Source organism: Phlebotomus papatasi, chromosome 2 (genome assembly GCF_024763615.1).
Source record: "Phlebotomus papatasi isolate M1 chromosome 2, Ppap_2.1, whole genome shotgun sequence".
Lineage (NCBI taxonomy): Eukaryota > Metazoa > Arthropoda > Insecta > Diptera > Psychodidae > Phlebotomus > Phlebotomus papatasi.
Genome location: NC_077223.1, coordinates 107,195,028 through 107,222,601, shown reverse-complemented (window position 1 = coordinate 107,222,601; position 27,574 = coordinate 107,195,028). Strand labels below are relative to the sequence as shown.

General features: G+C 32.8%; 1 protein-coding gene across 1 annotated transcript in view; it reads right to left on the bottom strand.

Annotated features, from left to right (window-relative positions):
- Window positions 1-11,462: 11,462 nt before the first annotated feature.
- LOC129800690 (homeobox protein LOX10-like) overlaps window positions 11,463-27,574 on the bottom strand; it is a 242,167-nt gene continuing 226,055 nt past the window's right edge. The window contains exon 3 of the transcript XR_008751645.1: window positions 11,463-11,472. The gene's annotated coding sequence lies outside the window, so the exon portion shown is untranslated. The remainder of the gene's footprint in view (window positions 11,473-27,574) is intronic.

Genomic DNA, 27,574 nt, shown 5'->3' with positions numbered 1-27,574 from the left:
CCTCGATCCCGCTGTTCATCGATGTGTTAATAGAATTTTTGTAAAATCAAAATTTGCTACAGAAAAAATATGCAAATATTTTCCTTTGAACCCCAAGGCATCGTCAATTACCGTGACATACTCATTACTTGTAAGTAAATGTTTTGAAATGCGAAAAGAAACCTTGAAAGATGTTGGGAAAGCTCTCAAAAGTATTATTGCGAACCATTTAGATAGCATCATTTTTCTTCATTTCGGTCGCCCCCCAGAAAAAAAGGGGAAGCTTTTGGGTGGTTGGCTGAGCCAGGGGGGTTATGTGAAATAGGAACGAATGGGAAAATTGATATCTTTCATCAAAAATGGCTATTTATTCCCAGCAAGAAGCAAGAGAAAAAAAGCTCTATTGGTTCGACTCCCTCCTGATATTTTTTTGTCCTCCTTCCGACTATTTTACTGCAATCACGTGTTTACTTTGGCAGAAAAGGAGCAATAATAGCACTAAAGGATTTATCGTGGAATCCTAAATATTCGATTTTAGTCCCATATTGAATTTCGAATAAGAATATCGTCCAATTGGGCGATATCTAACCAATTCTCTTTCTACACTGAAAACCCCCAGCTTAAAGCTCTCTCAATATCGAACTTTAAAAAAAAACTTGGGGTACGTGTTGGATGGAATGTTTAGGAGAGAAATGTATTCTTCCTGATGTGCATGACAATTTATAAAAATGAAATAAGCGTAAATGTGTCTGGCAAAGTTGTCATAAATAATGCTAGAAATATCATCTCTTCTCTGACATACATTTAGCGTTGAAGCAAAATTTATACCATGTTTTGAATTTAACACAGGAAAGAAAATTCCATTTTTCTTGTCTTCCCGTTACATTATTTCAGATTTTCCCATGCGAGCTTTTTTTTGTAAATATTCATGATGCGCTTCGTTAAAGATAGTAATTTATATAAATATCAGAAGGAATTCTGCTTTGTTCCTTGATACGAAAAGTCGGAATAGTATTGATACAGTTTTTACAACCATATCCATAAAATAAATCGTGCATTTTCCTAATGATAGGTAGGGTTATCTCATGCATAGACATGATTTATAAGTGCCAACTTCACAAAAGCCTTTTATTTCAATTTATTACGGAACTTCCTTAAGGAAAAATGCAAAAAGAAAAGACAAGCTTTGGAGTTTTGCTTTCTGATACAGAACTTACAAGAAACTTTGCAAATAAATTTATATTAGTTCCTTATAATTTTAATTAATATTGACTTTTAAGAATTTTTACTGAATACGACACAAACAGAAACAATTAATCCAAGAAGCATTTTTTCTTAATATAGTCTTGTAGTATTCCCTAAGTAAGGCACTATAGAACCAAAAATCTTTTTATTTGCTTATAACGCTCTTGGTTCCATTACTGAGATTACTAAAAGTAAAGTGGCGCACTCTTAAGGATCTAAGGAGCTCCTATAGGAATTTCTACAGAAAATTCTCACTTCAAGCCTTTTAAAAGTGCACTAAAAGACTTTTCTAATACTTGGTTCTATAAGGCAGCTATTTTGCTTCTTGGGAATCCATCAATCACTTTTAGGTTCATAGTGCCACCTCATAAAATCCCTGGAAATCCAAAGATTTTTCTCCAGAGAAAAATTAAAATTTAGTGGCGACTTTTACACAATTTCCTAGGTTTGCAGAGCTTCGTACCAAATTTTTTCCACCTATGTACTCCTCTTTTTCACCGTTAACACTATATCGGACATAAAAATTTGCACAATTCTGTGTAGATGGAACCTTCATCTACTTTCTTTATCCATTTGTTCATCCATTTTATCCATTTCTTCATCCATCCAACCGACGACATGTCAGAAGCTGGTCTCACCTCGTTATTTATCCTCAATATTAAAATATTATTTTTTTTCTAATAAAGAAATTTAACTTTTTATTATAAAGGAAAAATATATGAGTAAAAAGACATATCAAGAGATTGAATAATACCAGTGGCTTTTTTGCATTAAACCTTCAAAAAATAATGAATTTTAAAATTTCTATAATATTCAATAAAGTCAAAAAAACAAAACCTGGAATACGTAAATAACAAGCTTTGCTTAAAAATAGGCTTGAGGTTAGAAAATTTAGGAAAATTTTATTAAAAAATAATACATATTTACTCTCTTATGACTTTTTTTGCAAATAATAACCAGAGGAATCAATGTAATATATGCAATATTATTGCTTAATTTCCATGAAAATGGGAAACACGAGGCAAAATTTCAAATATGAGAATAAATTCTATTCTCAATTAGCAACAGAATGTTGTGAACGTCAGCCTTGTGGCCACGCAACAAACATTTGTAGGGTAGAAATGGGTTGTGCGCGAATTGTTTCGCTGTTCACATTATCAAGGAGTTTTCAAATAATTTCCCAAAATAACTCAATGAAAATTCCTTTCTAATTTTAATGAATGTTTGCAAGTATTAACAGATGCCACGTAATAACAATTTTTATTGGTGAAAGTATGTCCTGCGATGTTTTCCTTTGATGTGGCAAAATTGCGTATAGAATTTCATAAAGTGAAATATACTGCAATATTAACTGTCAATGAAAAGTTTTCCATCATGCAACACAGAAGCCAGGAACTTATAAAAAGGGGTTTTGGGAGAGACTCTCTGGGGGGTTTGCTGAAGAGGTTGCGGAAGAGTTTACTGAAGAGCTATGGAAGAAAATTAGTGCTAGGAGAATTTGGACAAGTTCCAAATTCAAATTACTGTCTCCCTTAGTTCAACTGATAGAAGAGTCTCTTTGTCTTCTGGAGCGGTTGAAATCTCACACTGAATAAAGCTCTCTACTTGAGCTTCCAAATAATTCTCAAGTGCAATTAAAATTTCAACATGGAACGTTCCTCAATTCAGGAGATTTCCATCATCAAATATATTACCCTCAATCCGTGGAAGATGGTATTTCATCGTCCCTTTCCCATTGAATCGGCAATACTTCAAATTTATATTAAGTTGTATGTCATCAGGATCAAATTATCGTCTTTTTTCTGCTGCCTTAGTCCATTAAATCCATCGTACAATGCCATCGCGCAGACACTTTAATTTCCGGACGCGTCCTACTCCGGATCAGGGAAATAACAAGATACGCCCTGTAATTTTTTTTCCCTCATCTTACATCCTATTCTTCGACAGGTGGTATGAGGATACATTTAAGGCACAGGCCCACGCTTTCTGGGTGAATTCTGCATCGACAGTTGCTTAAATGTGAAAAATTACCACACGGATCAGTCTTACCCAAGGATTGATGTTCTAGTAGCTAAAATGAAATGGCCATCCATAGTGAGAAGTATTAAAAAACTCTTCTTATCAAAAGAAAATATAGTGCATCCCAAAAACAACTGACTAAGTGAGTTTTCTTAATTTTTAAAAATTAAGGTATTGTTCAAATTCTTCTATCGTTTTTGTAGGGCAGTGGAATCACATAATTCCACATAGGGGGAAAGGAAAACCTATCGACACTTTAAGATCCTCGTGTCAGGACTTATTGACACCCTAGTCTGTACCATTTGAAATACGAAATTTGAACACTTATCCTTATCGAAAAACGTAGATTAGTGAAAAAACGTTATTATAACTTAGATATTATTGGATACATTAAATAAATTTCAACATTCAACATTTTGACAAAAGTGTCGAAGAGGTGTTCCTTCGACCCTGTAATAAATTGATATTTTTTCTAATATTTTAATATTTTAGAAATGTAACATACTAATCAATACTTTGATTTTGCAATACCAAAGTGCCAAAACATTAAAAACCTTATAATTTTATTAGGGATGACATCAAATGAATTAATTTTAAAGTTATTAAAACGGGGTGACAAAGCGTCCCAGGCTTTGCAAGGTGTTCGATCTCGTGACTCGATTTTATACCTCAAAAGCACTTTCTAGTCATTTACCGTTTACGCGTTCTCAACTGATTCAAACCTATTCTTAAATCACTTAAAAGACCCCACATTACTGTTTTGAGACTAATAGAAATGATATTTAAACCAAAAAAAAACTACTTATCTGTTCATAACCGGTACATTACCGATTAATAATCGATTGGAATCATTAAAACATACCCAAAAAAGAAAAAAAAATCGTAAGATACGGTTTCTATCTATGTTGCAAAATATGGTTTTGGATGTGTAAATCGTGGGTGTAAAACGAGGGGTACGTTAATAGTCCTACTCTGACAAAAATCGCTCGTAAAAATTTTGTAAAATCTCGTTGCCCTGTATAGAGAAGTAACGAGATGTTTGGCTACCCCTGTCGCCATAGGGATTTTTGTAAAATCTTTTCATTTTCAACAAGATATCTTGTTGATACCGGATACTGCACATATTTTACTAATAATATACAAAATCTTGTAAAAGTTTTGTTAGCATTCACTTTTTTATTCACCAAAAAATTACGATTTTGTAGTCGGAAATGGTCTCTAAAGTCCTATTTAACCATTTCCTGCAGACAGCATACCGGCGTATAATTGCTATATATAATATAAAACATGAAAATCGTGATTATTATTTCCACCAAATTGATAAAAATTTTGACAGAAAATATTTCAAGACCATTTTGAGAGAAAGAGATAAAAATAAAAGTGAAAACGATATATTTTGCAACGCCATCTATTGACAAATTCCCATGAGAATCAGATTTTAAGAAAATTTTTACAAGAATTTTCTTAATTAATTTTGGTGGATTCGGTTTTAACAATATAAGGGAAGAGTACCAGCGCTCGGCAATGTTCCTCGGATCGTCAGGTTATTACCGTATTGTTGCTCCAAATCAAATGAATTTTTAAAAATTATTAGCTACTTTTTACCAGTTAATTCTTACAAGAATGCATTGCATTAGCTCTGATTTAATTTATAAAATCAAATTTCCGCGAGACACATGATTGAATTCGTGACGATCCGAGGTACAGATTACAAGTTTGCAATTACACCTAATTTTTATTAATTTATTGTAAAAATTAAAAATTCAAAAGCACAGATATAGTTAAATGGATCACTAATATACCAATTAGCATACATAAAACCAGCAAAAAGTATTTTGAGACTTATATTTTCAACAAAATATCGAGCATGTCTCTCAACATTCCGATCCGGGGTGCTCTTCCCTTATCTTGTTGAAAATGAAAATCCTGAATCCCTATGGCGACAGGGGTAGCCAAACATCTTGTTACTTTTCTATATAAATCGACTTATTTTACAAATTTTTTACGAGATTATTCACGAGATATTTTTTTCAGAGTATGTTCAATTTGTCCAGGGATCCCCCGAAGGTCCCAAGTTTCTATCTCTATCCGTTTGGCCTCTAGACATGGCCACAGTTGGACACACAGACGGACAATTAGCCAGAAGACATTTCCCATAATCGTCTGAAATCGGGGTGGAAGGTGGATATTTGGGACATGATAATTAATTCTAAAGCTTCTAACCACAGGTAATCGTATAAACGTTATTTTTACGTAATTTTTTTGCCAAGATCTGAATCAAAGAATTCATTACAACACTTTTTGTAGTTTTTTTTTAACTCAGTTTACTCAAATTTTCTTATTTAATTTTAAAATTTGTTTTTCTGACTATAAATCATATTTCAGTAAGTGTCAATCATAATTGTCCATCGAACCCAGTCATCGTTCTCTGGATTTTATATTTATTTGATTTTTGATAATTTTATTGGGAATATTAATCCTTTAATTTGTTTACAGCTAGCTTTGTATCTTAATTAAATGGAAATACAGAGTTTATGAACACGTTTATGGAAAAATATGAAAAAATGGCCAATTATCAAATTGAATCTTCTTGAAGAGCTTTCAACTTCAAAATGGTTTTGAGATGATTAATGACTAATTTAATTCGACAATAATTTTATATGCACCAGACAAATTTGCGAAAAGGAATATAAGGCAAAGTTCTTTGCCACCCTTTTTCTTCAGAAAGTACTGAATTTTTCAAAATTTTCTTTTAAAAATATTTTCATTCTTGTTCTAAAATGTAAATGGAGAGTCTTAAGGATTTTTTTCTGCGAAAAAATAAAGCGCCTTTTCTATGAAAAATTATTTATTTTTTAGCACATGACTGTTTTGAAGTGCTTCTGTATTATCAACTTTTCTTTATGTGGATTCCTGTTTCGACTGTTTTCCCCTAGTTTTCGTCGTGTTCTAAAACCATCAAGGAGTTGTGACAGGAACCAATACAAAGAAAGGTCGATTATGTAGAAGAATTTTAAAACAATAAAGTACTAAAAAAACATATTCATTATTCATTGAAATAGCACATTGTAACAGAAAGTTTAAAAAAACTAACTTCTTTCTCTATGAAACTTTGAGATCTCTTGGTAACTGATTAACATTCATGAGAAACAATACAGAATTCAATTTTCAGTGAAGCATTAGATTAAAAACATATCCATTATAGATTCTCATAAAGCAGCTGCTATAATATTTCAAGGAAAATTTAATTAAAAGCTCATTTTGTCTGCATTTGAAACCACAATTCCCAACGAAATTTCCACCGCTGATATCACTCACATGTGATGCACCACTTGAAGGGAACACATTTTATTGCATTTTCTTTTTCTATCTCACAAAATGCTGGAATACATGGGATCCAATGGGAGAAAATTTAATGCATGATGCTGAATGATGTGGTGAGAGATAACGTTATCGCACGTTCTTCAGCAAATGGAATGGGGAATTTCTCAATTTTCCAACGTATTTTTCTCATCCTTCTAAAATTACATCATTTGCACCAAACTCGCTGCATGATTTCTCACGCGATTTTTCCTTTGATACACTATGTCAAAGCTCCATGGTAGATCGAATTTCTGCTAATATGAGTTCGAAAACATCATTATTTTTTGATATTATTTTTTTTTCAAATTTTCTTTTTCGATTTTATATCACTGAAAGTTTTAACTATTGCTTTTGTTTCACTAGATATAATTTTTACATCTAGTAAATGAGTGAATATGTATTTTATGCACTTTAATTAATTTTTGATGTTGATTTGCTATTTCGAAATACGTTTAAATATAGTTAATTGAAAAAAGAAACTAGTGTCTTCAATTTTTTTCTGAATGGTAATATTACAGTCATAGGACAGTCACTAGTCCTTATGTCTTAATAAGTGACTGTAGAAATATATACCATTAATGTACATTAATTTTTGAATGGAAAACAACTGATCCTGATATTCGAGTTAATCTGTAAAATATTATTAAAAAATAATGAATAAACTAAAACTGTCGCGAACGTCTAAAGTACAGGCATATGACACACACATGCATTAAACAAATCACTGCACTAAATGTTCTACAACACAATTTTGCAATGAATGCCTAGAACCTCTATCTGTAGAACTCCTGATCTACCAGTCTCTCATTCCTAAATCATTCATCTTGTTTATCCCTATTGCTCCTCAAATCCCCAACAACTTTTCCAAATGCCAGATTATTTTTCTCTCGACCGATAATGGTCGATGTTACTATTTGTTAGCAATTCAGGAGAACAAACAAAATAATTGTCTAACAAACTTTCTCTGACCAATCTAACTTGTATTGTCTTTCTGACAGCAAATAACCATTTTATGGGAATGTCGTTTTTGGAAAATTTTCATCCCTCTGAGAATTCATTTTCTCTTCACTTCCTGTTGTTCTTCCCAAAATTCTGTTTACTCAATATTTTATTGCCTCGTCTCGATTGTTCACGTATTTGAAGAAATCTTTTGACGTCCTGCTAAGAAAAAGTTGAACTTAGTTTTTGTTTTCTACATGAAAGCCTGTTTTGTGGAGTCTTTCTTTAAATAGATTTTTATTTAAGAGCATGGTGTTCATCCTAAAGCGTAGGGGACACCGGGGCAGAATTAGCCACGCATGGTAATAGAAAGTGGCATGTTATAGCCTGCCTTAGAAGCAGTAGCGTACCTAAGGAGGTGCGGGAGGGGCGGGCCGCCCAGGGCTCGAGCCTCCAGGGGCGCTGATGTTCCTTTTTTTAGACAACTGAACCCTGACCCTTTAGTCTTGCCATATTGAAGTAAAAAAGATTTTAATCCGAGGCTTTCTATGGAGTGCCCCTCTAGTTCTTACAATGCCTTTTGTCCTTATAATCTACCAAAATTTGTGTTGACACTTTTAATTTCCTCAGAGACTTTCTAAGGCGCTTCTCTATTTCTTAAAATGCGTTTTGTCTTTATAATTTTTCAAAATTTCGTGTTGAAATTAAAAAAACAAATTTTAATTTTTTTCAAAAACTTTCTGGGCGCCCTCTGGTTCTTAAATTGCATTTTGTTCTTAGAATCTACCAAAAAAAAACTTTTAATTTCTTCATGAAACATTCTAGGGCGCTCCTCTAGTTCTTCAAATGAATTTTGTCCTTATCTATCAAAATTTCGCGTTGAAGTAAAGAAAAAGCTTTTTTAATTCCCTCACTTTCTAGAGCGTCCAATTGTTTTAAAGGCTTTCTTATATTTTTTACATGATTTCATGTTGAAGCAAAAAGGGACACTTTAAATTCCTTCAGGTGCTTTTTGAGGACGCCTAATTTCTTGCAGAGTTTTCTTGGCGCTCCTCTTGCTCCTAAAACGCATTTTGTCCTTATATTTTTTCAATATTTCGAGTTGAAATAAAAAAATACTTTAAAATATTAAATTAAAATTGTTCTGAAAATAAGCACAGCTCTAGTATAAGATGGTTTAGATTGTGCATAAAACTCGCACTTCTCAGATATTGTGAATAAAATCTGCATAGATCAAACATAAAACGGTTTATATTGTGCTGAAAACGCGCACAGCTGTTGAACATAAAACGATTAAGATTAAGGAAACTGTTAAAACTTTAGATTCAGTTTTGTTTGAGTTATGCACGATTTATGCTCTATTTTAACTATTTTATTCTTGAACAGTTCTCGGCGGTACTGGTTTTGACGAGCACCATCTGTTTTAAGAAGTCTAACCGCTGTGCATGTTTTCAGCACAATCTTAACCATTTCATGCTTAAGCTGTGCATGTGCATGTTCTGAAAAAACAATAATAATCAAAATACCATTCTTCAAAATTTTGATTTTTTACTGTTGATCAACATTGAGCACTACGTTCCTTGAAAAGGAGTGCTTCCACTTTTGCGTTTAACTTTTATTAAAAATAATTAAATTTTTACTGCATTTTCAAAATTAAATGAAACCTGTTAAACTCAAAATAAAAAGTTAAATTTTTAAGATACTGATAAACAGTAAGAAAATTAAAATTTCTAAGAATGGAGTTCTGCAGAAAAACTTCTTCATATTGTGATTTAATTTCAAACTATATCTAAAATTTTAATTGGTTGTGATTAATTTACTCTAATTTGGCCTCTTTTCAATGACGCGATAAGACTAACCATGGAAAGCTTTGTTTTACAAAGTATAAGAATATTATCACTTTTATGCAAAATTCAGCAACTGTTTATGTCTTTAAAACTAGGAAAACATCTCAAAATCATTTTTATTAGGCTTCATAAAAAATTGAATTAATTTTCTGTCGAAATCTTCCTGAAAGATCTTCAAAATCATTCTTTATGACACTTTTTTTACGATTTCACATACATGGCAAATCATTCTTTTCAAGATTAACGAATTGCTCTATATAAAATTTGTTGCCTCTTGGCACAATTGTCACATCCTGGGAAAACCTTTATAATGTTCTGGGTGTGAAATGGCATAGGAAAAACGCCCTTTTTCCCTTCCTTTTTCAGCGAATATTTTTCACGTGAGTGCTGATTCCACATCCTCAGCTAAAATAGAAATTCTTTCATCAATTTAATGACTTTGACAATTTTTTTTCTGCGACTACCGTACCATAATTTATCATGTGGTGGTTGATGAAAGAGTGTAATTATGGTGAAATTTTATCACTTTTACTTTTCAATCCAACTGCCTTTTCAATGTGGAAATTCTTTTGACACCTGAAACTCCAGCTTCTGAATTTTTTTTTGTCCCAGACATTTTAATTACACTCCCCCCTTAGTCAGAATACAACTGGTAAGGTAAATTTTCCCAGGGATGGTTGTGCTTTTGCACTGACACGAAATCAAATTACAAAACCATCCATATAGGACAGTTTTTTTTTAACCATGGTGTATTGGCAAAGATAAAATTTGCACATGCTCCAGGTGAAGTTGCAACTCGTGTATAAATTTCCATTAACAGAATTTACATGGAAATTCGCACGAGTCTTCCCCAGGAAGTGATACCAGCCAGAGTCCCAAATTCAGGATAGTATTGATCGCCCAATTGGCAATTAGTTCACGTGATAGCCGGGCAGAAAATTGCACTTTTGTTCTCTTCAGCTCTCTCCGTAATCTCTATTCCCTCCATGAGATCCTAATCGGACTATCCATTGCCATCCCCCTTCCCCTTGCACCCCCAAATATTTTCCACCCTCATTCGGAAAAGCCACCCTCCGAAGCATTTATCGACATTCTCGACGGTTTCTCAGTCGTGATAAAGTGGAGCCTGGCATGTCGCAGACGCCAAGAAAATAAATTATATATGAAGACCATTTTCGGTATGTTACCTCCCTTATACCAGCCAAGTGGATCGAATTGTGAGCAATTTTAGATGGGGGACTTATGCCACAAATACCCTTTTGTTGACTTTAATATTCCACATGGAGTGCTCCTAATTCTCCCACGTGGAATTGTTTAGTTTTTGAGACTTCGATGTTGCGGAAATTACGTAGGTTAAGGGGCTTTTCAATCAAATTGAATAGATTAAAATTAAATGGCAAGATACAATTGAGCAGTAAACGTTAAATTTGGTGTGTTAAAAATTAAAACCGACCATCCCTTTCTTTCTGAAACACTTTACATTATCTAATCCATTCATTCGTAGTCAAATGCGAATTGAGCTAAATTAAATTTGTTGTAACATTTATAAGGAAAAGTGTGCGAAAGGGTAAGACAGGCATAATGGCTATGAGCAGTGAGATTGTGGATTTTGGTTCTTTATGGCTCCGGCACACCTTTTAGATCAGGAAAATTTCATGAAGTCGAAATTCTGATCCCTTTCTTTCTCACATGTTTTGCATATGTCTATCTCATTCTCTCGCACTCTTCTTCTTCTCTTAAACATCACTCCAAATTCAATTTAGCTCAAACGAATTTGGTATGCGAAAGAATTAGATAGTCATATGCAAAATGTGTGAAAAAGAAAGGGTTTCGAATTTCGACTTCATAAAATTTTCCTGATCTAAAAGGTGTGCCGGAGCCATTAGGATTTTGGTTCTCGGAATTTAAACTTTCGGGATTTTAACTACAACCTGAGTCAAATTTATTGAGGAAGATAGGAAAAATTCTAGTGATAGGACACATGCGTCATGTCATTCGAAAGTTCAAAACCATCCTCCACTTATAATTGCTTATAATCCTATCGTACCGCAGTGGAAGGCCTTCAGGTTTCGCACAAACTCTGGCTTTGAACACCTATATTTTCCATATTCCCTTAATGAATCTGACCTAATGGCAATGTATTTTAATACCTAGTCTTAAGTCGAACGTTTCCTGAAAAATTCAGGTTAGCTTCATTAAAGCAACACAGAAGAAAAATATGAAGTGTTTCAAACCAAAGAAAAAAATTAAAGAAATATATTAGAGTTCAAATGAGATTAACATTGTCGAAAAATATTGAGTAAATGAATGCCAAATTCCCGAATAAGTCCGAAATCCCGAAAGTCAATATTCCGAATGGGCCAAAATCTCGGAATCCGGAATCAGAAAAGCTAAAATCCCGAAAAGCCAAAATCGCGAAAGTCAAAAATGCGAAAAGCCCAAATCCCAGAAGCCAAAATCCCGGAAAGGCAAAACTCCGAAAGAGCCAAAATCCTGAAAGATCCAAAATCTAATAAATCCAATTTGGAAAACCAATATCTCGGAAAGCCAAAAACCTACAAAAGCCCAAAATCCAGGAAGAGCCAAAATCCAGAAGAGACAAAATCCCGAAAATCCAAAATCTAGAAAAGGCCACAATCCTGGAAGAGCTAAAATCCCTTAAGAGCTAAAATTTCTAAAATCCCTTGGAAGAGTCAAAATCTCTTAAACACAAAGACCAGAAAGAGCCTAAATTCCGAAAGAGCCAAAATCTAGAAAGGGTCAAAATCCTGGAAGACCCAAAATCCCGAAGAACCAAAATCCCATAAAGTCAAAATCCCAAAAGTCAAAAATGCGAAAAGCTTAAATCCCAGAAGCAAAAACCCTGGAAAGCTAAAACCCCGAAAGAGCCAAAATCCCGAAAGATCTAAAATCCAGTAAATCCAATTTGGAAGACCAATATCTCGGAAAGCCAAAAATCTAGAAAAGCCCAAAATCCAAGAAGAGCCAAAATCCCGAAGAGCCAAAATCCCGAAAAGCCAAAATCTAGAAAGGGCCACTATCGCGAAGAGCCAAAATCCCAAAAAGGTTAAATCCTGAAAAGCCAAAATCTAGAAAAGCCCACAATCCTGGAAGAGCTAAAATCCCGAAGAGCCAAAATTCCGAAAGGCAAAATCCCGAAAAGCCAAAAACTCGAAAGCCCAAAATCCAAGAAGAGCCAAAACCCGAAGAGCAAAATCCCGAAAATCTAGAATCTAGAAAGGGCCACTATCGGGAAAAGCCAAAATCCCAAAAAGGTTAAATCCCGAAAAGCCAAAATCTCTGAAACACACAACCCAGAAAGAGCCAAAATTCCGAAAGAGCCAAAATCCCGAAAAGCCAAAATCCCGAAAATACAAAATCTAGAAAGGGTCAAAATCGCGAAGAGCCAAAATCCCAAAAAGGCCAAATACCGAGAAGCCAAAATCCCGGAGAGCAAAAAGCTCAAAAGAGCCAAAATCTCGAAACAGCCAAAATCCAGTAAAGCAAGAATTCTGGAAAACCAAAATCCTGAAAAGCTAAAATCTAGAAAGGGTCAAAATCCCGAAGAACCAAAATCCCTAAAAGTCAAAATCCCTAGAGGTCCAAATCGAGTAGAGCCAAAATTCCGAAAGAGCCAAAATCCCGAAAGAGCCAAAATTCTGTAAAGTCAAAATCCCCATCAATTCTTAAAAGTGTCGTAGCTACTCTTAAGATTGCACGCCTGCTTGTTGAGGTCAAGGGTAATTTTTTTTGTGTTTTGTGAAATTATTATTATCCTTTGTATTTGTATTTTAAGATTTTGACCATTCGAAATTTTGCTTTCAGGATTTTAACCGCTACCGGATTTATTTGATGTATTTTTTTGCTTTCGATCTTAGTCTCTAAAACCAAAACGCAAATTTACGCTTATTTTCTCGTCCTATCATTACATTTCTTTCTAAATTTACTCCTAAAAGCGGTTTCATTTCCTTTAGACCTTAGTAACTGGTTCAATCTTGGGCATAGTCGCAAAGGTTTTTCTCAGTAAATATAAAACCACGCCCATAATAACGCAAATAATGTAAATTTTATTAAAATTTATAGAATATTCTTTCGTTTTGTATTATTTCTAATTCTGAATATGTTAGGGAATTGACATTATAAATTATAATTAAAATAAGATGTGAACTACTACCTTCTTTTTGCCCATAACTTCAGAAAGAGGCTCCAAGAACCAAAATAGATGCCTTATAGAAACAAGACTCCAGCTTTAAAAGGCTTAGCGTAAGTGTGCCAAATTTCGGCATAATTGCATGCAAGCGTCAAAGTCTCAAGTTTGAAATGTAATATTTTAAATACAAATTAATTTTTTTATTCTTTCTTCTGAAAGAGTGTTGCTTGGAACCTTGTAAAGAGTTTACCGTTTTTATTTACTCTAAAATCATTCTTAATACACTTTAAAATGAATAAAAACATAGACATAGATTTGGTATCCTACTTCGGCCACCTTCATTCTCATAGTTCCTTGCCCTTTCGGAATTCTTCTAATGCCTTTTTCACGTCATCTCGTTTCTCCAAGCTACATTTTTTGTTATTCTTTTGCATTGTATAATCTCAAGAGTACGTAAAATCTAAAAGTTCATGGAAATTCGAGGAACAAAAAAGGTGGCCGAAATTGCAAGCTAGCCGGAATTTGGCACACTTACCCTAATGGAAATTTTCTGTTGAAATTTCTTTTGAAAGAAATTTAAGAGTTTATTTTTTTAATTTGAGATATTTGCAAAAGAGTACCGCTAGTTACTCTCATTTAATAATACTTTATCATAAAAAAAAATCATTACTATGTAGTACATAATGCTATAGTTGGGGTATCAGCAATTAGAAGGGTGTCATAAACATTCCTAAATCACTTAACACAAAAACTCATCTGCCCCCATAAACATTAACACTCTGATTAAATTCCCTTTCAGTATGAAAACATCCAATAAATCAATAGAAATCCAATAGATTGTTTATATCAAAGCTAACAAAAGCTCGGCATCAATTGATGCTTCTCAAAATATTCGCCAGTAGAATTCAGAAATCCTCTCATAAATATTCAAATCATAATCAATCCTTCAGCGTTAGCAAATTTTCTGCCCCTTTCATTTGCACATATACTCTCTAACATATATTTACAATCCTTATAGAATAATTGTGGTGAGGATTTGATGGAAGAGGGAATCTAGAGAGTAGATTACAGTCCAGTACTTCTAATTAAATAGATAAAGCAATAAAGTTAAATTAGATCACTCAGCGATAGATCCATGTTAGAATGAACGTTGTGGAAAGGATTATACACAATTTCCTAATATTTATACGCGTCTCCCAGTGGATTTGCTGAGGTTTTATGTGCCTACGAGATTTTATTAGCTTCGATGATACTCAACCACTGCATTCCCATCAACTCTTCAATCCCTAAATTGATGCTCCAGAGATATTTCCTAGGGAAAATCATTCAATGTGCAATGGGGAGGATTGCTTTTAATTAAATCACACATCGTCAATGGCTTTTCATATGCTATCACGCTACGTGCACGATTTATCATCTAAAAGTTTATCGTACATTGGCAATATCAATTGAGGACAATATCAGGAATATCATTTTAAAGATGAATGCCTACATGTAAGTATCCAATTCTGTCGCTCAATTTGCAAACTAGGATCATGAAGATTGCTAATTTTGTATGGTATTGACAGGTCTAATCTATTCATATGCCTTTCCTTTATCTGAAATTGTGTGATAATTACAGAATTTGCACGTTAAACAAGATTAAGATGCCTATATGATAATAACTGATTTGATGGGTTCCATTGTTGACTTCTCAAATAGTCATAATGGAATTTGGACTGCAATAGATTGAAATTTAAATCATTAACCTGTTAGTGTAGATATGGAATAATTATTTTAAGGAAATTTGAAAAAACTTAACACCTAATGCTCTAATTGTTGGAATTAATTTTTGCTTTTCTTCTGGCGAAGGCTTTCAGATTTCGCACATATTCTACCTTTGAATGGTTCATATGTTTTGAAAAATTTACCAGTTTAAAATTAACACATATTTAAACCGTACAAAGTCACTGTCAAACTTTATAAATTTCTTAAAATATGCATGTATAATATATTTTTCAGTATTTAAATTTTAATTTCTTCCTTTTTCTTGCTTTTTTCTTTTTTTTCGTGCTAAGCTTGAGAGCCTTCCGCTATTTAAAGCAAAACGGTTAAAAATAATCAAATGGACTAGAATATAATATAATATTAGAATATGAAACGAATACAAAACGTACATAGAAAAAAACGCTGAAAAACGCTCTCTATAAAAACCAAACATTTAAAATGAAATGTTCAAAAAACAAAATGAACGAAAAGCCAAGAGTTTACATAACTACATTTGGAATATATTGAAAACAAAGGGAATAACAAAATAACGATACGAATTCTCGATCTAGAACTTATACATTCAGAGACGAAATACATCTTAAGGTATAATGTACTAGAAATTAAAAGACGAAATGCTCAAAGATGAAATTTTGGCTCCTAATCAAAATTACGAAGGCCAAAATTCCGAAAGCCATAATTCCAAATTGGTCAAAATTCCGAAAACCCAAAACCGAACTCCAAAATCTCGACTTAGCAATCCCGAGTGTAATAGTTATACATATGATTGCAGCTGCGCTTACTGGAGGCAAAGGAAAATTTTCTGTATTTTAGGAAATTATTCTACACACCTCCGTATAATTTCGTCCCTTTCGGGATTAGTTTTCAGGATTTTAGCTTTTGGAAATCTGGATTTTCGGGATTTGGCTTTCGAAATCTTGGCTTTCAGAATTTTGCCTTCCGGAATTTTGACGTTCGAGATTTTAGCACTGAGAGAAATCCGAAAAAGTTGAAATAACATTCCGGAAATGTTAATTTTACCCTGAAGTATTGATCCGAAATCGGTGTAAATATTACCCTTTTTAGGTGTATTGGGGGTTAAAGTTACCCTTTTTCATGTTAATTTTACCCTTAAAAAGGTGTAAAATTAACATTAAAAAATGTTGAGATATTTTTACACCTAAAAAGTGTTAAAGTTATGAGGAAAAAAAGTTAATCGCATCCTCTTTTTTTTCTCAGTGAATAGTTATTCTATTCAAGATTCTATTCCGAATTTAGTCTAGAGAATTCCATGATAATTGCGGTTTGAATTAAATAATTAGAATATATAGGGCAATGTTACCATCGTATTTTGACATGGAATTTACCTAATTAGTGCCATGGGTGAAGACCACAAAATCTTGAGATAATTCCTCGGGAAATCGTAAAATCAGGTAAATGAATTGAGAATGCGATAAGAACACAGGAAGTAAGAATGTGTGTCATTTTTTTGCACCATTGAACTTCTCAGAAAGCACGTGAATGACTGATATAAATATTCTTCATGCTTTTGCGACATCAATTCGGTTAATCATCAACTTTATCTTTAACATTCTGATACGTATGTCTTTTTTTATTTTGATAGTACAAAACTTTCCATGATTTTATGCATTTGCGCAGAGATCGGTAAGGCATTTTTTTTTTTGATTAATTGAATTTAGAAGAATGTCCTTTTTTTATATGGACCTTTGGATCGTGATTCTGTATTCCAGAGGCGAAATAATAACTCACAAATCTGTTTCAGTGGAATAATTCTCCATTACTACGTCCAATCAACGAAGTTCTTGGTGAAGGCAATAAATTATGTCAATCAATTGATGAATTTACCCAAGTATCCGCTTTGAGAAAGGGAATTAAAATGAATGTTCCTGAGACTTCATCAGAATGCAGAGGAAGTAGCGATATAAATCAACAAAAGAAAATTTAATTTCTACTTTAGATAATTACCATGTTGAAACCACTTCAGTTACTTACCTATTAATTAAGCAACTGTAACCATCTCTGGGCATCCTCAGAGATTCTTTCCCGGAAGGATTTGAAAAAAAATAACAACGTTAATTCACCATGAGTATTTTCCATCCCCAAAGTGATGAGTCTTCTCCCTAATCAACCTGCAAATTGAATTCTCTTGTTTTTTTTTCTCTCTCTTATCTCCAGTAGCGTTTAATGTAAAAATCACTTTAATTGTTGCTCCATACAATTTTGCCCCCTTTGTCTCGGTCATTATCTTAGTTTCTGGTGATTCTACTTCGCAATATGCTGCGCTATGGAGCAATAAAAGTCAGTGTACCGAGGAAGTGGGAGGATGGATGTTGCACTGTAGACATTGGGGTGAAAGATGAATGCATTTTCAAGCCAACCCATTCTCTGTGATCGGATACCACTGAGCATCACATTTCCCAACCACATAATTAAAATTGGAAAATAAAGCACATGGCAAGCCCACCATGATAATAGTAGCTCAATTAATCCGGGAAACTGGACCAAAATAGAAACCAAGCTGAACCCTACTGGGAATTAATTAGGAAAATCATTTAAATTCCTACATCGCCTATTAGCGAAAATTATTTTAATTGAATGTAAAGTGGAAGTTGACGGTAATTTCATGGTATTTTGGTTTCATTTTAATGCACTTGAAATCAAATTATAACTCGGTTTCCACTTTAATACAAATTAAGTGGATTAGAAAAGCCAATAATGAGCTCACTCACTTGTTTGTTAGCAATTTGCTAAAATGATGTACTCTCATAAAATGCGGTTAGTCAAATTCGGTATGAAAATATCCTTTAGTTGGATGCTTTACGAACTCCCAAATACTTTCATAAAATTCGAAAAAGGGTACACTGAGAGAAATCCGAAAAAGTTAAAATAACATTCCGGATATGTTAATTTTACCCTGCATTATTGATCCGAAATCGGTGTAAATATTATGCTTTTAGGTGTATTAGGGGTTAAAGGTACCCTTTTTCATATTAATTTTACCCTTAGAAAGGTGTAAAATTAACATTAAAAAATGTTGATATATTTTACACCTAAAAAGTGTTAAAGTTCTGAAGAAAAAATGTTAATCGCACCCTTTTTTTTCTCAGTGCCGTTAAGATATTAGAGCACTTAAAGCTATACGAAATAGCCTTAGGTCTGAAGCCAGTAGGGGAAAGTGACCATGCTTGATACTGTGAAATGATGTCCAAGGTTTGTGATTATTTCCTGATTAACACACAAACCGAAGCGATTCTTGCACTATGACAAAAAAATGTCTCACTTATTAGGTTCATAATCCAACCTCAAATAGTTCCTGGAAATCCTTAGATTTTCCTCAAGAAGAAAATGAAAATCCAGTGGCGATTTTTATACAAGTTGGGTCCGAGGCCTTCCTGTATAATAATTGATTCGACAATTCGGAGGCCCATTTTCAATGCAAAAAATTCACCGGATACAAAAAATTGCACATCAATATTTAGACGGAACTCTAATCTATCTGCTTAAATCGTTTGTACGACTGGTTATTAGTTTTAATATCACTTTTTTGTAATTTTTCTAAGCCATGTTTTTATGACATTAGGGCGCTAGCGAAAACCATTTTTTCACTTTGAGTCCATGAAAATGTCATTCTGCAACCTTAAAATTCAGGCAACAGGGTTGAAGATTATATCAATTGTCGATAAAATTGGCGGATTGCAATATGTGTAATTATGAAATAATCACATCTAATGATATAGTTGCCACTTTAAAATTATCATTCATGAACCCTTCTTAAAATATAGGATGGACACAAGTAGAATTTATGAATTTGTTACCACCCACAAAAACAGTGTCCACCAATTAAAAATTTTTACATAAATATTAGTACTGATGACCCCTCTATGTGCCTATGATAGTAGTTTTCGTGAACAGCGACATTAATTAAGAAATACTTATGAAATATCATGTATCGAAATTACAGTTTTGGGCCTATTTTTGATTTTTGCTTCGTGAAACTAGGAAAAAAGAGCTAGGATCCTATTTTTTTTAGGAAATGTGAGGCTTAGCACCAGCTATTGAAATCAAAAATCAGTAATATTTGGCGACAAAAATACGCCAAATATTACTGCAAATATAAATAAATTGAATAAATAACTCTACCGATCGAATTGAGGAACCGGTCGACTTGAGGACACTTTACCTTATTTCGTTTGCGTTACTAATTCATCGAACATTAAACTCTTCTTTACAAACAAAAAATGAAAAAGTTTGTTTTTGAATTCATATTCAATTTAATTCTACAAATTATTTTGTAATTTTGACACAGAAAAAAATCTTTTAATATTAATGTTATTTCATAAAATTGTTCGTAAATGTTTGTGAATTCTCATTTGGGACTTACGAAACACTTGTATAAATCGTACAACTCACTAAAAAGTTCGTAAAACTTTGTACTTTTTTCACAAACATTGTTCGTTAAATGATCATCTAACTAGCATTTTCTGTACTCCTACAAACACTTGTTCGTAAAAGTTTGTAAACACACGAAAAGTTTCGCAAAAGTTTGTCATTTGTTCGTAAATTCATGCCAGACAAGCAAAAATATACGAACAAATGTTTGTAATAGAACAAAACAATGCTTGTCAATTGATTATGTTATGAAAAATGTTTGTGAGAAACTACAATTTTTGAGAAAAATCGAAAAACTTTACTTTTATGGTTAGGGATGTAATATTATTCAAAAATCGGTACTTAACCGGTTCATTACCGATGAAGACCTATGCAGCTGGATTCGACATTGCAGTACCTTTCTAAAAAATTCAAATTTAACCAAATCGGTTGAAAAAGGAGCCTTCCAAAGTGGTTGAACTTTGACCTTCAATAATTCAAAATGGCGAATTTTCCGGTCATAGATATGTTTGGGCGAAATGTTCGCCAAGACCAGCTCTAAAACATATCCAAAAATAATTGAAAAAGCTTGGGCCAATTTTTTGCAAAATTGGAAAAACCTCATTTTTGACCTATTTTTGAGGGATAAGGAACGCACGAAAGGAGAGGGGGGAAAAGTAAAGAGGTTGGGTACGAGATAATGTCATTTGAGGAGGGGTCATCATAGACCGGAAGTTGATATCTCTTACCGTTTAAGCTCCAGAAAAGTGAGAAGTTGAAAAAAGTCGATTATATAACTGCTCTCTGAGTTCGAGCAGTCAAAAGGATATTTTCTTGAAAATGTGTTAAAGTTGGTCAGTGCAATAATTTTATAAAAGTTTGTAAAACTTGCTGTTTTTTTTAATAGTTTTCATAGCAGATTTTTTGTTATGTACTTCAAAACGATTTTGTGTACGTTTTTGCCAAATGCTATTTAAGAGCCCAACAAATTCGATGTTGTCTAAATCTAAGCCCTAAGTCCAGATATCTGATGCCGGCTTAACATCCCAAAATTAGAGCTTGGTCCATGCCAGAAGAGTAGAGCCTTTAATAGAACTAAAAAAGAAGATTTCTCACAAAAGTTTAAATAAAAAGGTTAGATTGATCCTTTTCAAAAGGATGGATCATATTTGAACCTTTGAAAGGATCACTAGGATTTCTTGAAATTTTGTACGCAAATTTATCATGTTAGATTATGTTTTATCACGAATTTATTACTGATACCATATTTCTCTCATCTGAGCAAACACCAAAAATTACTTAATCACTGTTTTTGTGCGTTTATTCCGGGAGTTAATAAGTGTCAAAACAGGGACACTTTCAAAGGATCCACGGTGATCCTTTCATTTTTATCAATTGGATCAATTTGAGCTTTTTATTTCTACCAGTGAAATACCTCTTCGAGTGTAATCTTTAAGCTCTATAAATGAATACCATGCAATTCTAATTATATTGCATTTGCCTTGATTTTATCCCTCATTATGCTGCGTTATGCAACATTCCATGGTCCATAAAAAAAAAAAAAAAAAAACAAATGCTTCCGGGTAAGCAGGAAAAAACTTCCATAGCCAAGAATCTCATGAAAATTCTATGGTGCAATTTATGCAATTAATCATTTAGTTTTTCAGCATTTTCTCACTTTTTCCGCACTCGTAGAAAACATAATTTAAAAAAAGCTGAGCTTAAAATGCGAGTAATCAAATTAATTTGATTTTTTTTTATCTGGAAATGGAATGCTTTTCTTCATTACATTATCTACAAATTTCCCACTCATTCGCAAGTACGCTTACCAAATCGGGAAAATTGCGAGAATGTTGGAGGATTCTGAAAGGATTGAGGCCCTTAGAGATTTCTGTAAAACATAAGATATCACCAAGATTGACTTGTTAGAGCATTATTTGTCTTGCTGAAGGGATTCCACTAAGATTTCGGGGAATTTTGGAGAAATCTATATTCACATCGAAAGTATATTGATGCCCTTGGGTTGAAATAGTGCCGAAGAAAATTCAATAGAAGACCCTTTTTGGACAAAAATCATCTTCAAGATTAAAATGTCGTCCGTATTTCGTTTGCTGAAAATGAGAAAAAAAATGAATAAAGATTCATACCGAGTGGACATGAGAATATTTAAATTAGGATTTCATGGAAATTTCAATTTCAATTTTGAGAATTAAAATTTCCACATGAAATTCTAGGAATTTCTTAGTATTTTCGTCATAAGCAAGTTTATTTTCATTAAGTTTGATAATAAATTTGAACGTTCATGTGAAGGAGTTGTTTGTAAAGAGATACATTCTACAGAAATTTAATTACTATAGATTATATTTATTAAGAGTAACTGTAAACGAATTTAATACCATAAAAAATCTATAGGGTGGAGTAACCACTTATCGCCACTTTTAGGAAAAAGTGAAATTAATTGTATTATAACTTTTGACCGCTTACCCGTCAAATCATTGCTCTACCTGCCGATTTTACTCGGAGGTTTTTTGAATTGTAACGGTATATTCTAGTACATTCAGAGAAAATCTGTAGATTTTCGGCAGAATTTCTACGTAGAAAATCTGTAGATTTTCGGCAGAATTTCTGCATTGGAAATCTGCATAGTCTCCATTGTCTCAACAAAAATATTGTTGATTTATCAAGAAACTGCAGCAGTTACAAAGAAAATAGTATGCTCTGCTTAACAAGCATTACCGATTAAACATTTTAGATAAATAAAACAAATGCGAGCAAAAATACTAATTTCTTAAAAATCGCCAATCGGATGATACAAAAACACGAAATTTAGGTCAACACTGTGTTTAAAGTTTTCACTTCACTATTCTTTACTTATAACACGGCGTCGCAGAATTCTTTATTTTATATAAACACTGTGATATCACCAAGAATAACTCTATTGAATTTTGCAAACTTCAGTGAAAAATATTCCATCTGTTCAGACACAGCTGTCTGGAAAGTCTGGAATGTGGAAAAAAATCTATAGAAAATCGGCAAAATATCTACAGAAATTCGTCAGAGTATGTACCAGGATTCGTCAGAAAATATGCAAAAATTTCTGACGAATTTTGTCCCAAGCCCAAATAAAATTCGTAGGAATATCTACAGATTTCTCGGCAGATTTTCTGCACAGATGTAGATATTTCCTGCGGAAATCTTAAAGATATCTGAAGAAATTATTTGACGAGTATTATCAGATAACTCAAAGTTGAGACAAAGCTACTGGCTCTAGATTCGTCAAAACAATTGTCCTACAATTTAACGCGGGAGTACCTAAAAACCTGATTTTTATTAACAATGCAAAAATAACCACTTCGTCGCCACTTTTTACCACTTTTCGCCAGTTCTGTAACCACTTCTCGCCACCCTCTTGGAAAAGTTCAAACTCGATTATTTTGAGCTATATTATACAAAGAATACATTCAGCATTTCTTCTCCCTCATGTTCACATTATTATTATTATTCTTATTAAATGATTTTTCTTCACTTTTATGTGAGAAATCAAATTATTAGACTATTGCAGAAAGTAAACAAAGTAGATTTGACAACTGAGAATCTATGAAGTGAAGTTAGCGTCGCCTATTGAAAAGCAATGGCGACAGGTGGTGAATCAGTTTTAGAATATTACCACTTTCCGCCATGGCTCATTTTTACATAAAAATAATATAAAATGAAATATTAACTAACTAAATACAAATTTTATGTATTTGCCGAATGTAATTAAATGTTCAATAGGCAAATTATTTATTTAAAAATTAAATTTTGTTCGATAAAAGTTTCATGAGACTTACTACAGTAGACTCTCACTCAATCGGCTCTTTTTCAATCGGGCGTCAAATTTTGTAGACAATTTTCACGTATAATTATGAAGCTAATTTGCTCAAATTCGCTGCAGTTCTTCCTATTTTATCGTGATTCTTTATAATTGAGCGCTTTTTGAGGAATTTGCAAAGGCTTTGACGCTCAATTCTATCGCTAAACCGGATGACATTTCGCCCCATATTCCCGATTGAGAGAGAGTCTACTGTATATTTGGTAAGAAATATTGGATTCCATGCACTTTCTTAAAATATTCCTCTAAAAAATGCTCAAACATTTAAATCAAAACAAAAAATAGTGTTTTTCGACTCTATACGTAACAGCAATAAAAATACAAGTAACTTTGCGGCTCATTCATTTCATAAATCGTGAAAAATAGCGATTTCAATATACGTGGCGAGAAGTGGTGATTCCACCCTATAAGATCCCTTTTTACAACATTGATATAAGATAAGGTTGTGAAATAATTCAAGTTAAATCTTCAATTTACTTAATATTTTCTTATTGGATGCACTGTTTATATGTATTTACAACATTGTCTTTAGATCGAAAGGCAAATGATTCGATATTCTATTAAATATATAGATTTCTTTTTGTACTTATACAATTTAATTACATTTGATGCATTAACTATATTGAATTCATATTAAGTACATTGCATTGAAACTTCCATAAAATTGTCCTATATAGTAAAATACTAAATAAATTTACTCATTTGCAAAAGCGTACGATAAACACTAATTTTCATGGTAATTCTATTATTTGTATTGAATAAGTTCATTACTGCTAAATTGGCAATTTAGCTATTTTATTGCCTCAAGATTGGCTCTTCAATTTTCCAGCTTCTATGAGCTTTTCGTGTGGAGCTTAAAATCCTCTTGGGAGAGATTTCCTCCTTTCTATTTTGCACCAATTTTCCTTCTGTATTTCCGTTCCTTTGTGCCTTCTGCCAAATGGATTTTCCAGTTCCATAAAAATTCATTTTCCTCTCCAGAATTTTAGCTCTGTGTCTTCATAATTCCACCATTTGGAGTATTGTTTCAATTCTGAGGATTATATTCACCTCATTCAAAATTGAAATATCTTGAATATTCCTCAATCACGAAACTTGAAGTCTAAGAAATCTTCACGGTCAAAGGACTTAATTAAATGCACGCGTTTCTGCTTAGAGCCAATTATAAGAATTTCCATTAAATATTGATGAAAGGGATAATATTGCGTAGAGATACTTTCAGGAAAAAGTTTTCAAATGACGCATCACTTCAAAGGACAATTTTAGCAAAATAGGATAAAATTGCCAAAAATATTCTTGTGCAAAATCCATGAGCTTCCAGGAGCTTTTTGAATTATTGAGTAGATATGTGATAAAATTTTGATCTGCCACAATGTCAGACATATACCCCAAAACTTCATTCGAAGGTAAACTGAAAAGGCCAGTTGGAAGTAAATTGAATTTCCGAACTGATATTTGTCTTCCATAGTCCCCGAAAATGAAGCCACTGCAGATGGAAAACATTGGGAAAGTGTCGTGTAAAGTCACAATCAGCTTCAGTGTGAATAATTTCTCATGACTTTCAATTAAGCTACATTGCACAAGGACTTTACTGACTGCATCAGCAACTTGAGAGCTTTTTTAGGAAGGAGCGAGAGGATGTTTTGTCATGAGATTGCCTTCTGAAACTTAGAAGGGAGCTGTTCAAAATTAATTTTCTTCTGTATTTATTTTTCAGGGTGGTTTTTTTTTAGTTGTTCTTGGGGCTTGTAAAATTTTCCTCTTACAACTTTAGTCTGCAATATTTTGTTTTAAGTATTTCCTCTTAAATATTTTGTCTTCCGGTTTTCGTATTAAAGGTCTTTATCATTTCGCCTACGGCATTTCGTCTTTATCATTTATGACCTCCACACACTGGAAAAATTTATGGCCATATTTGGCATTATTGATGAAACTTTGACAGTTTTTATTATAGGGGAAACTGGGGCAGTAGTAAACATTTAGTAAATGTAAACACTTAATTTATTTTTTTTATGTCTACCCTACTTGGACTTATGTCGACCGTTTCTTCAGTAATAATAACCCAAGTAGCACAGATGAGTCGTAATGTAATACAATTTTGGTCGTCTGTAGTACGCGATGTAGTACAAAATTTATGCCAAAAAGTGGTCGTACGACATTACAATTGGGAAAAATGTGACGATCAATTTCGGGTCGTAGCAGCTTAATTTTGGATACCCTGACGACTAGTTCACGACTCTGCTTTTGATCCAGAATTTAGGAGCGAACAATAAGAGATGGCATAATAAGAAAATTATTTTTAAATAATTATTTTTTTCGTGAATAATGTAGATAATTCACTCTTTTGCGCAGAGGGAAGTTTCTATGAAACAATAGAGCACTGAAACTCTATTTATTAAATGAAGAAAAAAAAAAGTTATTTCTAGTCGCATTTGAGTCTTTTTGTGGCAGTCGTTTGGATATCCAAATTCGAGTTGTGCCACGGCGTGCTACTTGGGTATAGAACCAAAAATCTTTTTATTTGCTTATAAAGTTCTTGGTTTCATCACTGAAATTACTATAAGTAAAGTTGCGCACTCCTTAAGGATCTTAAGAGCTTCTACAGGAATTTCAACAGAAATTTCTCACTTTAAGTCTTTTAAAAGTGCACTAAAAGACTTGTCTAATACTTGGTTTTTATAAGGCAGCTATTTTGCTTCTTGGGATTTTTTCTAAAAGTTTATTCTTACGGACCTCTATAAAGCTTCAATTTTTTTTGGAAAATGACTATTATCTTTGAAAGTCTTTTAAAAAAAGGCAAATATTAGTAAAATTTTGTCATTTGTACCCAAAATGCTACTTTTTGTTCTAAAATGTTATTTCAACGAATATTAGTTTACCAAAATTGCTAGGAAAAACATAACGTAGACCATATCACAGTGATTAGACTATCTATGCTTAATTCAGCGGTAAAATTATTAAATCCGGATTCAAACCAAAGTTTATTATGAATTATTTTACCGTGTTTGGGTCAAAAAGTCCCCTTTCGGCAATGTTGAAACCATTGCAATCAAAACTAATCAAAATCGATATACTATGCAAAATCAGCTTCAGGATATGATAATTCAGCCATGAATTATCTGACTGAAGGGTCTATATACCCTAAAAAAAAAAGGCAGCAAAATTACTTGTAAAGATTCTACAAACCGAAGTAGTACAGTAGAGTCTCCTAAATTTGAACGGTCGGGGGGTATTTTTGACATTTCTCACCTTCCAAATTCGAACGATATTTTTCAAAATTAACGAAATTTGTGTGAGATTAAATTGTACTTTGAATCAAATTCCTGTACTTTCTCGCAAGTCTTAGTGGTAACATACTTCCGTAAAGAACACACTCACGTAAAGAACAAAAGTCTCCTAAAAAAAATTGGAAAACAAAGCTTAATTATTAGACTTCGAGCTTAATTAAGAATCAATAAAAGGAAAACAATTCCGGAAATTTACGATCTGTTTTACGAGAAAATCACTGCCGATATAAGCGATTTTGGAGGATTTAGACAAAAGGTACAAAAGCGTTTTATATATCTAAGAATATCCCAAAACGATATTCTTAGAGATCAAAAAAGTTTTTAAGCTTTATATGCATGAAAACAAGAATTAATCCTATTTTCATCCTATTTTGATGATATTAAGTGGTTCAGATAGCATGTAATCAGATTTAATTGAATTCCAAAAATAAATATTAGCAATTATGTTTTAAGGAAAAAGAACTATGAGAACCTTCCCTTTTTTTAAAATTCTTAAGAAGATTTCGACAAGCTTTCTGTTAAAAGTAAACAATAAATTAATTTTCAAGTTGTTTTTTTTTTTTTTTGATAATATCAACTTATTTTCAAAGACGAAATTCTAAAAAAAAAAAATTTTACATGTTTAAAATCAAAAATTTAATTACGGCTTTTCCTTGAAAAAAATTGCGGGAAATTTTGATCAAAAAATTGTTCAAAAACTTTTTTTCAAAAGTTTATTTCTAACTTTATTTTGATTTTG